Here is a 13,779-nt window from a genome sequence, read left to right as displayed (position 1 = left end):
TAATTTCTAGGCCATCTCTTGTTGCTTCGAGAAAATACATTTACTAGGATAGTAATTCATGCAATTTGTAATACCCTTTACCCGACCCAATTGCCAAGTCCAGGTATTGGATGTCACAACGATCCGATTAACTTAGTACGTTTCTATTCTAATTTGATTAAATACTTAGAAAACTTAAGCCTTCAATTTACTCTCTGAGATTTATACACACATAATATTAGCTCTACTTGCTTACAACCTAACACTTTTAAAGATCTAACAATTATTTACAATTTACAATTCGACTTCATATAGGTTCGATTAACTTCAACCTTGAGGCGTGGCCTCTGTGGGTACCCCTCTATATACATGTACAACTACCGCACACCACTGAACTCTAGTGGAGTCTGGCTTGGTCCCTCTTAATTTCCATGTCCTTATCTAACCTGCATTCAAGCAGTAAATTTTTATAAGTCCGACAGAACTTAGTGAGGTTTGCTCACACACAATTATTAAAAGTTATTTAAGCTCTAAGAAAAAAGAGGTGTTGTGCACAGAGTTATACTCATTGGATTTCAGGGGGGAATTTGCAAACTTTATTGGCGTAGCCAATGTTTCCATTCCTCTGAGCTGAATATCGGTGAGGTAGATCTTGGTCTGGTCATAACCATATTTTATCTCAGTATATTCTCATTAGGGTTTCACCCTCGTCTATTTTTACTCTATACCTTCATTACACTCTTTTCATGGTGTTCCACATCCTGCATACTCGTATTCACTACCTTCGATTTTCATAATAAATGGTGATTCACAAGTATTTACCATAATTTCAAATCCTTACCTGCATAGGAACTCTTCCTAATATCTTCTTTTACTCAGTGGACTAGTGCCCAAGATGTAACTTCATAATACTTATTTTCTTACTTTCGTGCCATAAAGTACCACTTTCTACTCAGACATCCTAGACCATTTCTACTTTTGGTAAATGACCTGCATGCACTTGTGTGAAGAAAAACAAATAATTTCATAAAGCAAATTTAAAGCAAGTGGACAGTGTTAGCTGTAATATTTATAGTTCTGGTGGAACAAGAAGTATTCCAAGGGGTCTAGCCCAAAGGATTGCCAAGTGGGTAAATGTGTTTATCAAGTTAATTACAAGTTAAGCAATTAATAATGTAATCGAGTTAGAAATTATTAGTGCAAGTCCATATAAAATTGTTTATAAACTAAAATTAAACTAACTAAGCTAAAATTTCTTCCTAATGTTTTAAATAATGTAAATGATTAAATGATGGTCGATTGATTAGTTGAGTTCTAATTAAACTAATAAACCTACATTGATTATATTGGTTGCCACTCTTAGTTAGGAATCTTCTCTCGCTCTTATCCTAGACTAAAAGATACCACTTGTAACGCCCTGACCCGACCTAATTGACCAAGTCTGACTCTCAAGTGTTAATATTCTATTTCAGACTCACGCCCTTACAATTGAAAGAGTCTTACAAAAGGAATACATACGTGTGTATATATATAACTATTTGACATAAATCTTTTCAAATTGTTTAAGGCTATGACATTAACTACTATTACGTGGTTAACCCATTCTATACGTACAACGAGGGTTCACACAATAGTTTCCTTTATTTAGTTGCATGAATCTTAAAGCTCAAATCATGCTTGCATAATTCCGCTCTGTATGCATAAGTGCCCCACTTCACCCTTTCTTCGATGCAGCCTTGACGTCATCCCTCAAGGCATCATTCATTCCTGAAACATAAAACACACAAGGGTAATTTCTATAGAACTTAGTGAGGAATCCCCCTTTTTACCTTTCTGATTAAGTTGTTGTTATCTGAATTTGGTAAGATGGTGCAAGTTGTAATAGCCCATTTTTCAGTGGTGTCGAAAATAGTGGTGTCGAAAATAGTGGTTTTGGGGCAACCAAATCTGATAAGTAAGTTTTAAATATTATTAATTAATATTTATGAGTCAATGTGATTTTAAAAAGGTTTTTGATTTGATAATTTATGTTATTTAAGCGATTAATTAAGTTCAAGTGGTAAGACCCTAAGGTTAAGTGGTTTTAGAAAATGAGGTATCGGGACCTCGTTTCTATAAACCGAGTAGTAAATATTTTTATAAATATTCACGAAATGTCATTAAGGTGGTATTAAAGTTTCGTTGAAAAATTTTAATGTTTCGATAGTTAATTAAGCAAAAGGGACTAAATCGTAAAAGCTAAAAAAGGATTCGCTATTAGTTTAAAGATGTTAATTGATTAAAGAATTATAATTGGATGGCCTTATTGAGTAAATTAGCCATCCTAAAGATAGTGGGACAGTTGGATGCTTTAATTTCTTTTAATTTTAATGTTTTATATGTTATTTTATTAATAAAATAAAATAAAAGGTTAATATAATAATGAAAACATAATAAAAATAAAACATAAGTGAATATTCATATCTTTCTTCTATTTTGGAATTGAATACCATGGAGTTAAAAATGAAGCTTTCGGCCATGGAAATTTTCTCTTGCATGGTAAGTGATTCTTACCCTATTTTTAGTAATTTTGATGTTTTTGATTTCATTGCAACTAGGTCCAGCTAGCCTGTACCTTCAATTTTGAAACTGTTAAAGATTTTGAATGTTTCCATTGATGAATCTAGTGATTTTTAATGTTAAATGATGAATTTGAAATATTATTTGTTATTTAAAAGTATTTCGTTAAGTGATTTTGATGAATTTATTAATTAGGGACTAAATTACAAAAATAACAAAAGTACAAGGATTTGATGTGAAATTGTTGTAAAAATGGGTTGAAAAGGAGGCTATGAATATTCAGCTAGTGTAAAATTTCAATAAAAAGGTTAATTTGCATGTTTTAGGCTCAAGGACTAAATTGAATAAAAGTAAAGTTTAGGGGTAATTTTGTAAAAATGTCAAAATGATTAAATTGCATAAAGTACATTGTTTTACTGTCTAAATTAATAGATTGAATAAAATTATTAATTTAGATCAAGATCGAGTAGAAAGTCGTGGAGAATAGAAAATTACCAAAATGCCCTTGAACTTTGTCATTTCTGCAATTTAAGCAGGTAAGTTCGTAACTTGATTAGTAAAATTAATTACTGTTTCAATAAATTATTATCTATTTGTGTATATATGTGAATCAAATTTGTTAGCTTGAAGGAAACAAATAAAATCAGGGTTGAAAGACACTATAGCAACACAACATAAAAATGTACAAGACCATGGTTGAACCATGGCAATGTTTACGTAAGACCATAATGAGGCTATGGTAGTTTTTCAGACATAAGACCATGGTTGGACCATGGTAGTGTATATATATATATATGTAAGACCATAGCTGGGTTATGGCATTCTAATGATAAGACCATAACTGGGTTATGGCACTATGAGCGTAAGACCATGGCAAGGTCGGGGTAATACACATGTAAGACCATAGTTGAACTATGGCACAATATGAAACATGTATCGGGGTTTTAATCGTCTTTACAGTATTTATCAAATTTGAAAAGGGATGGTTTCGACTATCGATTAAAAAAAAAGATGGTTTTAACCATCGGTTAAAGAAAATGGATGGTTTCGACCATCGTTTAGCATACTTGTGTGAGCTCCGATAAGGGTTCCGATTGACTTCACTACGATAAATAGGGAAATGTATGATGCACCAATGATCAAATTATGAATATTCATGATTATGAAAGGTATGATTTAAGTGATGTTATGTTTATGTACCATATCTTACCATGTGATGATATTGCTAAGTTACGTGTTTAATCACTAGCTTTTGACTATGGTAAATGTTATGTTTATGTCTTTTGTGTTATGCAAATGAAATGGTAAGTGTTCAATATGAACCAAGACATGTATGTATGAAACTTATTGAAATGGTGATACATGGAAAACATGATATGTTATGAAGGATGATAAATCCAATTGGATCATGCTCAAGTATAATGGTTATCTATGTCAAGTTTACATGAATTATATTAAATTATGCTAACATGTATTGTTGTTGGTGCTTAGGCTTGTGTCAAGTTTATGACTAAATTATATCATGTTTAATCTTAATGAAATACATTGAAACGGTAAGTGCTCTAACGTGCTTATGTCCATGAAAAGGTGGAATAAATCAAAGTATGTAATTTCTTATGCAATGGTTGATTATGTAGTTGATTTCAAAAGAGATATGTTTAAATGCACTAGCTTGTTGTCATTGTTGATGTTATGCTTATAACTTGTGTGCTATGCATATGAAATGGGTGAGGAAAGGTAATGAAATGGTGAATTCATAGTTGAAATGAAATTTGATGAAAAAGGAGTAATGAGTTTGAATGATGTACTATATGTGAGAAATTTACATATGCTATGGATGAATATAACTATATCATGAATAAATACACTAAGTCGAGAATTGATAATGTTGTTTAGGCTTATGATAAGCTTTGGGAACAGAATGAAAAGAGAGTAGATTAAAAGTGTATAATCTTATAAAAGGTTGTTGATTATCTATTAAAGCCCATAAAATACTATCACGTTATGAATGATAAATATATGTGACATTAATGAACTTACTCATTTGTGAGTTGTTGATCATATCAATTTATGAATCTTATGGTATTGGCATAGATTTATGTTTATTATATAAAGTTTATTATTAAAATGGAGTATTATGCTTAAAGTTTATACGAACTTACTAAGCATACATTGCTTACGTGGTTATTTTCCTTTACTTTACAGATTATCGGAAGCTCGATCGGGTTAGGAGCTAGTCAGAGATCCATCAAACTATCCATCAAATTTATCTATAGATTTTGAGGTTTTACTCATGGTTATAATGGCATGTATAGGTGGACTATGTCTAATGTTTAATTGATGAGTTTGACATGTATATGTCATTTTGGTTGATGCTTATGGCATGAAATGTTGCCTTGGATTTGAGTTACTTAAGTTACTAACGATGTCTTGTTGGTTGTGGATAATATGATCAAATTGATCCATGATTTTATGGCCAAAGTGGTAGGTGTTGGCATGTATATATATGTAGTTTTATGAGTGACGACATTTTGACATTTTGGTGCTTAAATGGTTAATGTTGAAATGGTCAAGTAGCTGTATGTTTTTAATGATCAATTTGGTATATTTTGTTGAGGTTTGACATATGGTCACTTGTGCTATGTCTTGGCATGATGATTTGTGGTTGTGTATATTGACTTATGCCAAAACATGTATGTGTTTAGGTTGATTTTAAGATTTATGTTTGAGGTGCCTTTTGGTATATTGGTTGTATGCAAAAATGTCATATTGATCTAGTTTCATTATACATGTTTTAGGTACATTTTTGAATGTTTAAAATAGGTGCAAATGGCTTGTATGTATGAACATGTCTTGGGTGAGAGAAATCACTTGAAAATGGCTTATTTCTTGTCCACACGGCTTGAGACATGAGTGTGCGCCTTAGCCGTGTGAGTCACACGGTCATGTGTCCCCTGTAGGTTTTAAAGGTTGTATTTCGAGAGTTGCACGGCTGTGTGACCCCTATAGTATGAATTTTTCTATCTTTTGCCTTGAAATTCTAAATGTTTTTTATTTAGTCCCGAATCATTTCTAAAGTGTTTCTAAGGCTTCGATGGCTCGAAAAAGGGATGTTATACATGTATTTGATTGGATTTTGCAATGTTTATGAAATATTGGAAATGAATGATTTGAATTGCATTTGTACGGTAATGCTTTGCAGGCCTATTCTGGCGACAGATACGGGTTAGGGGTGTTACACAAGTGTTAGGGGAAGTTCCCTTTGACATGAACTACATTGCTTGACCTATTATTAAGAATCCCCATTTTGAACTAAATCTTACATTACTAACATGGATCTCTTCAAATCTTAGGTTTAATAGTTATACAGACGGGGGTCCCATAGTATTCCTCCAACATTTTGAGCAATTATGTAGCACAGTTGTCTATGCAGATGTCTCAGCAGAAGTTATCAAATTGTTACTTATTCCATTCGCTCTAGAAGGACAAGCAAAAACATGGTTAGATGTGCTACCTCCAGACACTATCACCATCTAGAATGAATTCATACAATTATTACTACATTGAGTTGTACCAATGACTAAAGTAATTATCACATACGAAGAGTTATTTGAATTCAAGCAAGGTGCTACTGAAATATTAGGTTAGGCATGGGAGATATTTAAATTAATTATTTGGATGATATTGGGGGCATTAACTTTGCAGTACAATTGCAACATTTCTATAATGAGTTGGATGGAAAAACAAACGACAATTCAATATCATAGCAAATATGATTATGTATGAGATTGTGTGACATATTTCATATGCATTGGATTGGATTTTATGGTTGACGGAGGAGTTCCGTGGAGTACTGGTGGCATATTAAGTTTGCATATATTCGTAGTCAGTGCACTGCATTATTTGTTATTTAACAATTCGATTGCATTATTAATTATTGGTGGTTTTACCACATCGAGCTTTGCTCATATACATTGGAGTTTGGCAGACGGGTTCTAGGGAACTCGTGATGTTTAATAGCCCGTTTTTTAGTGGTGTTGGAAACTGTGGTTTTGAGGCCACAAATCCGACAAGTAAGTTCGTAAATGTTATTATTTAATATTTACGAGTCAAATATGGTATTAAAATAAATTTTGAATTGGCAATTTATGTTATTTGAATGAATAATTAGGTTTAAGTGGTATGACCCTAAAGTCAAGTGGTTTTAAAACATAAGGTATCGGGATCTTGTTTCTATAAATTGAACCGTAAATTTTAATAAAATATTTATATAATGTTATTAAGGTTTTATTAATTTTTGTTAAGAAATTTTATTATTTGGATAGCTAATTAAAGAAAAGGACTAAATTATAAAAGATGCAAAACTTGTTAATTAACACATTTAGGTGATTTAATAGCTTAAGTATCATAAGAGGGAGGACTTATGTGGCAAATAAATTGAAAGGTAAAAGGAATAAAAGTAGTAAAATAAAACATATTTTAATGGCAATTATGGTAAGTAACATGAAAATTAAAACAAAATAATTAGAAAAAGATATCATCTTCTTCTTCATTTTGTTTCATGTTGGTCGAATATACCTGAAGGGAGAAACCTAACATTCGGTTGATTTGAAGCTTTGCATGGGTAAGTTTTGGTACTCGTTTCTTGTAATTTTTATGTTTTTGAGATCATTGCAACTAGGTCCAACTAGCTCGTACCTTCGTTTTTGAATTTGTTAAAAATTTTAGAAGTTGCCATTGATGAATCTTGAATTTTTTATGATAAACATGTGTTTGAAGCTTTGATTGTGGTATTTGGTTGTTTTGTGAAGTGAGTTTTGTTAGATTTTGATTTAAGGATTAAATTGTTAAAATGTCAAATTTTCAACGTTTCATGGAGAATTTAATGTTTAATAGGGGCTGTATTAGGGCCTAGAATATTTAGTTATAATTTGATCTTGAGGAAAATAGTCAATTTGATGATTTTCGGGTAAAGGGACTAAATTGAAAAAGTTGTGAAAGTTGGGGGCAATTGTGTAAATTCAAAAAATAAAAGGGTATAAAATGTAAAGTAAATTGGAATGTGAAATGTAAGCTAATAATTTAGCAATTTTACATTTTAGATCAAGAACGAGTGGAAAATCAAGAAGAGAAAATTACCAAATAGCCTTTGAACTTAGTTATTGCTGCAATTTAATCAGGTAAGTTCATATGAACTGTAATCACTTTAATGTTATATAAATTGAATGTTTGTTATGACATTTTAATGCAATTGCATTATTTTATAAATGTACCAATACTATGATGAATTGACGACTATTAAGTCCCGGTTGAACCTTAGGAATTCGTAGGATACAAATGACATGTCATTAGGGATTTCATATTTCGGGTGATGGTCTTGAATGTCCTACCGATGGTTGAGGTCTTGCATTTGATGCGAATTCTCCACAGTATGTGTGAGAAACATCATGTAGTTTACATTCCGACCTACAACTTGTGTGAGCAGGCTCATTTCATAGCTCGTGTGAGCATGGATGTAAAGGAAAGGTTACGGTTATATGTAAAGGCACACTTCGTGTGAGCTTTCTCGAGTATCTGATGTAATTCTAGATGGTTCAACGGGTAAGAAAATGGAATGAAATGGTAAGTTCACAATTGAGATGTAACATGATGTTATAAAAAGATTGACGAATTAAATGATGTACTTATATATAGGAAATCTACTTATGTTATGGATGAACTCATTTATATTATGGACAAGTGCACTAACTTGTGATTTGATGATGTTGTTTAGGCTTATACTAAGCATTTGGAAACCGTAAGTAAGCTAACGGAATGAAACATGATCATATGGTAAAGATGATGAATTAAATGTTATGTTTATATATGTGGTTGATTTCATATGTATTATGAACAAGTATGCTAACTTGTAAGTTTGATGGTGTTATATAGGCTTTATTAATCTTATGGCATTGATAAAAGTTTATATTTCTTTTATAAAGTTCATTATTAAAATGGTATAATATGTTTAAATTTTATACAAGCTTACTAAGCATTCATTGCGTACGTAGTTATTTCCTTTTGCTTTACAGATTATCGGAAGCTCAATCGATTGGAAGTTTGTCATAGATCTATCACACTATCCAGTGGATAATTTGGTAGTTTTTGAGTAATTTGACTAAGGTTTACAATGGCACGTATAGGGTTCTTTATGATGGTATTATGGTGTATGTGTTAATAGTGTTTTTAGCATCTATAAGTTGTGGAAAGCTAGGTTGGTTTGGTACATTTTGATGCCTTACCAAGTTATGTGATATTGGTTACTTTGATGTGCTTGTTTTTAAGGTTATATTGGCATGTTGACAATGACTTGAAAAATATTACTTGAGACATGGTTAAGTTCATTTATGAGCTAAGTTATCATGTATGGAAATGGCACTATTATCATGTATAGGTCTATTGTATTGATGGCTCATGGTAGTATTAATGGTTGTTTTATTATGCTTGTGTCTTTGAAGTTTATGTTATTTGATGGACTTGTAATGCTTGTTAAGTAAAGTCATCTTAATCACTTTTAGTTATTGAAAGGTATGGTCTTTTGGTAGGCTTGTAATGGTTGACAATATATAAATTAAGATATGTTTTGGTAAGGAATTTAAGCTAGATTATGATGCTTGAAATAAGGTAATGTTGACTTATGTTGGCATGTTATGTTTTGGTATGTTTGTGATGCCTTTGAATGACATATTGGTTAGGTAAATTAGGATGCTTGAAATTGTATTTTTATGCAAGTTTGAATGGTGTTTGAACCCCTTGATTGTGTGCACAAATGGTTTATATAGTTATGCATGAAATGGTCTGGGAAATGGCTTGATTTTAGATACATTTATGTTCACATGGCCTGAGACACAGGCATGTGACCCAGCCGTGTGTCATTTGATGATTTCTTTAGGGAGCAAGTCAACGAGTTACACGACCTGACACACGGGCGTGTAACATGGTCGTGTAACCCTACTCAGAGAGTTACATTGGTGAGGACACGGGTTGGGACATGGTCGCGTGTCCCTAGTTCGAAGATTACACGGCCTGGGACACGGGCGTGTGTCTCAACCATGTGAGTCACACGGTCGTGTGACCCCTGTTTTGCAAATTATGCATCTTTTTCCTAAACTTTCTGATTTATTTCAAATTGGTCTCGAATTGCTTCTAAGCTATATTTAGGGCCTCGAGGGCTTGATTTAGGGACAGTATACATGTATATGAACAGTTTATGATATGATTAAATTATTGAATGATATTAAGTCTAAATGTTTTCAATTATACGGTAATGCTTCGTAACCCTAATCTGACGACGGAGATGGGTTAGAGGTGTTACATAGTGTGTAATGGATGGTATGGGTAGGATCTCACATGTGCATTTGTCATGATCATGTGCGTTTTAAATTATTTTTTAAGAATGTTTGATTGTTCCATTGGTACCTCTATGAAATTACTTGTTTGAATTCTTAATACCTACTTGTTTAGCCTCACGCTGAGCTTGTTAAGATCACCCCATTACCTCAACTTCTTAGGTAATGATCGAACTTAGGATTAGAATTGGCATACAGACGTACAGCAGACTTCGGAGTTCACTTCGTCATATTATTTTAATTTAATTATAATTTTAGGTCATTTTATTAATATTATTATTCGGTTTTGGATTGTAAAGTTTCTTTAAACTGTGGTTTGAAACTATTTGAGATTTTGGGGCTTTTCATGCATGCATGACACTCATATTTGGTATAGATACATGGTCTTTATATATGTTGAAGTGGACTATGCATGTTATATGGTTAAATTAATAATTTGACTAGTAATGGTACATTTTCGTTACTATAAAGATAACAAAATGTTTTTATTTTGGGCAACTCCATCAATAAGGTTTTTATAAAACCTCACCTAACTCACTAATTTGACCTAAGCATGGTTGGACTACGAAAATGGACATTTTCCAAAGTTAGCAATAGAAACCTCGGTTTTACAAAAGAGTGTACTTGTAGGTTTTAAACTATCGTTAGAGTATGTTCTAACTAAGGTGTCCAATGTGGCCTTCACGATTCGACCATAACGTCTAGGCCGGGTTGGGGAGGTTACAGGAACATATTTTGAATTAGGAGTAAACAGAAGGGACTGACACACCCAAAAACACAAAGAATTTCAAAAATGAGGGTCGTGTCATGACACAGAACCTCAGTGTTGCGACACAAAACTTTGAACCTCTAAGATTTCCAAAGTTAGAATCGTGTTGCGACACTTCTTCTCAATGTCGCGACACGACACTTCGAACCTAAAACCTTTCAAATTCAAACCTGTCTCGCGACACTGCACCTTGGTGCTGCGACGTAGCATTTCGAACCAAAAAATAATTTGAAAACTTGGATTCGTGTCACGATATCATGTTTCAGTGTCACAACACTAAACTTTGAACCTAAAATCCGAGGTATTCAAATTTCTTTTTCATGACACCAATACCCCGTGTCGCGACATTGGTGTTGGGTGTACAATAATCTGACCTATTTTCTGCGTAACCAAGTTGATCCCTATATATAATATAACCTATTTTAACCCTAATCCCCACCTAAAACAGATCCTAAACAGCCTCTTAAGCCCTCCTAACAGTAACCAACTCTCCCTCACTCACCTCTGCTTCCGTTTTTTGTCATTTTTCGTGAATTCTCTTCTCCCTCATCGCACCATTGCTGCTCATTATGGTTTTTCCTCCATTGGTAGCCATCTCTCCACAAACAACTTCAGTGAAACGTTCTTAATTTTTTTTATTTCATTCCATCGTTTTAGTTGTTTAGATTTTATTTGAATATATATATTCCATGCAAATGGCTCTTCGAAAATTTCGTTACACAACGCAATCGACAGAAGTGGGGGAATTCGATTCCACTTGATTTTAGAGCCAATAAGTTGAAAAGAATTTCTTGGAACTCCAAGGCAAGACTTTTATTCAAGAACGCGGGTTCAACCCATTGATTGATTTGAATGACGATATATGGGATTTGGTCCTGGTGAACCATTGGACCGATTTTTGCCTCACACCAAAAGAGTCGGCGGTTGACTTTGTGGTGTATGAATTTTATGCATCCCTTAAAGCAAGGGAAAATAAAAAGGTCACAAATTTCAAATATTGACATGTTACGGTTCAAGGAAAAGAGGTCCTTGTTACTCCCCGTGATGTATGTAAATTTTACAATGCTTCGTATTATGCCTCGGATGCCCTTTATAATTTAGATATTTATTATTACAGAGACATTGATATGGACTCCATTGCCGAGTACTTTATTGATGGGAGAGGCTTTTGGAAATGCCAACTGAGCAAAAATATCACGCTATCGTTTAATCGAGCTATTATGTTCTCGGTAGCGAATATATGGATGCAATTTATTTTTACTCGCTTATCATCGGCCCTAAATGTCTCTAACTTGAACAATTTTTAAGTTGTTCTCCTCCATTACATTTTGCAACAATGACAGGTTTGCGTAGGCAAATGGATTTACCAATCCATGCTTATGTGTATTTGTGGCAAAAAGGTCGAGATATTTTTCCTACACCTAGTGACTGCCTTATCTAAAAAAGGTGAAGGGTCCAATGTCTTCAACGGAGTAGTTCGTAATGCCAACAAGGAGCCTAATCGATAATTCCATCTATACTTAATACGTCGAGCTTCAACAGGAGAAAATTACCGAATGGAACAAATGTTGAAAGAACAAAATGAATGTCCTACAATCTTTGAAGAGGAAAAGCAAGAAGAAAATTCAATCGAGCAAAGGGCCTAGTGATATGTCGACATGGAGTGGGTAATCCGATGGATGCAAGAAATGAAACCGGTGGTCATTGACTATTCCCGGAGGTACGATATGCCCATACCTAAATTGCCACCAATGCAATTCTTTGGGCAACAAGAGTACAAGAAAGGGGAAGAGGAAGAGGAAGAAGAAGATGATATCGAGGAAGAAAGAGAAGAGTCGAACCATGCCTACGAGTTTGAAAATGTGTTCCTACTGGAACAACCATCCGTCAGAGGAATCCAATTTCGTAACCCAAGCCAGAGCAGCCCGACCCAAACAAAGGGGAGGCAGGCCACCGAGGAGGTTGCAGACCATGGAAAGGACCTGATCATTACATAGGATTGATCGACATTTGATTCTGATTAAGTTATTTTTTAAACTTTTTATTTAGTTTAGTTTATTTTTATCTGGATTGTGTAGTTTGAATTTGGATGGTTTTTATTTTTAATTTATTTATTTAGTTTTTTATTAAATAAATAAAATTGTGTTTATTTTGTGTAAGAACCTGACCACCTCTACCTCGCCCTCACGAACAAGGTAGAGAGAAATCAACGTTGGAACTAAAACAAATATTACGATTTACTCCAAGTGTGGTAGGTCAGCTGTAATATTTGTAAAGTTACAATGGAACACTGGAATATTCCAATGATCGAACCAAAGAGAGTCAGAGATTGAACAATTTCTAAATAACGAGCGCGCGAAATAAAGAGTCTAACCAACTAATCGCAGAAAATTATTTTATAGAAAATCATAAAGTCAAGAGGAATTAACCTAATCTATGAACAAACTACCAAGGACCAAATTGCAAAATGTGTGAAATTATGAAATTAACAAACGATGGTTGATTGATTTCGATGTGGTTTACCGATCTTCAAATTAGGCATCCAAATTTCTTAAACTCCTAAAAAGGCTCCATTTTACCTTTCGGTCTTAATTTTACGAAGTTAGACAAATTAATCTAGATTATCTCTCGATCTCACCTGTTAACCCAAGACTAATGAATTGGTGCCCAACAAGATCTCCTCTCAGCCTCACTTGCAAAGGTATTCCCGTAGGGTCATCAATCCTAAGTTTTTAGGTTCATTCAAATTAGTTCAATTTATTACAATTTGGTCCTTCATCTAAAAATTAGCTCACCAAATCTCCATTAATCAATCCCTTTTAAAGTTTAGTTACCCATGTGAAAAATAAGGCTAAGGAACATGAAAATGAAAAGCATGAAAGCCATTAAAGAAAAACTCAAGAAAAATATAAAAGTTTGGATTTTATGCAAAGAAACTTAAAAGAAATGTAAGGAGAAGCATATAACATGAAAATCTAAAGAAAGAAACATAAAAGGGACAAGCTTTAATAGATTTAAAGTAAAAGAAACTTAAATGCATAAAACTATAGCTAAAAATGTCATTAGAAGCAAGGTACAGGGACT

Source organism: Gossypium raimondii, chromosome 8 (genome assembly GCF_025698545.1).
Source record: "Gossypium raimondii isolate GPD5lz chromosome 8, ASM2569854v1, whole genome shotgun sequence".
Taxonomy (NCBI): Eukaryota; Viridiplantae; Streptophyta; class Magnoliopsida; order Malvales; family Malvaceae; genus Gossypium; species Gossypium raimondii.
The sequence above is the reverse complement of the archived record's forward strand: the minus strand, read 5'-3'. Positions refer to the sequence as shown.